The sequence below is a fragment of the Lissotriton helveticus genome, chromosome 11 (genome assembly GCF_964261635.1).
Source record: "Lissotriton helveticus chromosome 11, aLisHel1.1, whole genome shotgun sequence".
Lineage (NCBI taxonomy): Eukaryota > Metazoa > Chordata > Amphibia > Caudata > Salamandridae > Lissotriton > Lissotriton helveticus.
In genome coordinates this window covers 573,983,706-573,985,166 of record NC_136072.1, presented here as the reverse complement: position 1 = coordinate 573,985,166, position 1,461 = coordinate 573,983,706, and the positions used below count along the sequence as shown (strand labels likewise).

Here is a 1,461-nt window from a genome sequence, read left to right as displayed (position 1 = left end):
GGCCATTTATAACTCAACCAGGGTTTAAAAACCACACCCCTCTCTCTGTATATCTATTGTTCCAACATAGAATACCAATACCCCTTTAAGAATGTATGGCGAATCATCGCCGTGTTAATCACCACGCAGTGTGTTTCGTTCCCTGTCACTTTGGGAAAGTAAGCACGCGTGCGCGCTACATCGCCACATTTGTAGGTGAGTGCGCATGCTTGAAACACCTCGAAGTCTCCATTCCGAGGGTGTTTATCCCTTGCGCATGCGCGGTGACTATATTTGTCTGCGCATGCGCGGGTGACACCCTAACTGTTTGGAAGGCGCATGCGCAATTGTATAGCGAGAACAGAGCGCGCAACACCGGACTCCCTCGGTTCACATAGTCCATACTTGGGCATCTACCGGGTCTCATTATTCAATTAATCGATGCTAATGAACCTTAGGCAGAATATAAAGGAGGGTCCTTGACGCGATTAACGCTCACTTCATCGGAGCCGCGTTGAGGGAAGGCAGGCAACTAGCCATTGCAGTAACCGTGAGTTTTGGGTTAGAAAGAGGAGCTTGAGTATGGCACTTTGGTGTATTTGATACCTACTCCAAATTAAATCCCATATACTAATGTTTCTATAGGTCATTTTCTGAACAGAAAAGACGGACCCCCCAATAACACGCACAGGCTCATGAGGTCTTTATTTTGAATACCTAAAGTAAGCTGTGAAACTATCTGTTCTTGTGCTCTATTTTCCATCTGAGTAGAGACTAAGTTCATATTCTGTGTCTTTATATGTATATAGTGTGCCATGTCCTTGTGAGTTTATTTTTCATTTTTTCTTTTTACATTTTTCTCAGGGCTCCATCATTTTTTGGAATGACCCTGCTGTACTTTGAGAGGTTATATTTTGGGAATCTCTTCTCTGAGTAACTGTGCATCTTAAGACCAATGTGTTTATGTATGCTTTCTCTTTACAGGTTTTTCATCGCCTATTGGGCGCAACGACACCTACCTATATATTTAACACGGCTAGGTACATTACACATTGCTGTAATTATTTTACACTTTTACATTTACATGTGAGTAAGGGGAGGGTAAGTGCTATCCTTGTCCTGAAGAAGGAACCTCTGAGTTCCGAAACATGTTGACACTTTTCACAGTGGTTGTAATACCTTAATTAGTATTGTATCAACCACGCCTCGCACTTTTTAATAATACCAGCCGGGGATTTAATAAATTTTGTTTTACCCACGCGCCAGGTATTTTTTAACTATTTTTCACCTCACCTCACTCACACTTTTGTAGACACACACCCCCTCACATAGTTCACTTACAAGTGCTCCTGCGCAGTCGCGAGTCGTAGCACGCCGCATCCCGTAGAGGGGTGCGAAGGCCCCGATGATGAAGCATGACACCAAGGGGCCTGTTGGTGTGTGAGGGGCATTTATACAACACTGTGTGTTCCCCATCTTGTT

General features: G+C 43.8%; 1 long non-coding RNA gene across 1 annotated transcript; it reads left to right on the top strand.

The window, feature by feature from the left end:
* Positions 1–478: 478 nt before the first annotated feature.
* Positions 479–1,076, top strand: LOC144790698 (uncharacterized). Its single transcript, XR_013602250.1, has 3 exons — positions 479–529; positions 625–701; positions 964–1,076. It is a non-coding gene; the product is annotated as an uncharacterized LOC144790698 (long non-coding RNA).
* Positions 1,077–1,461: the final 385 nt, after the last annotated feature.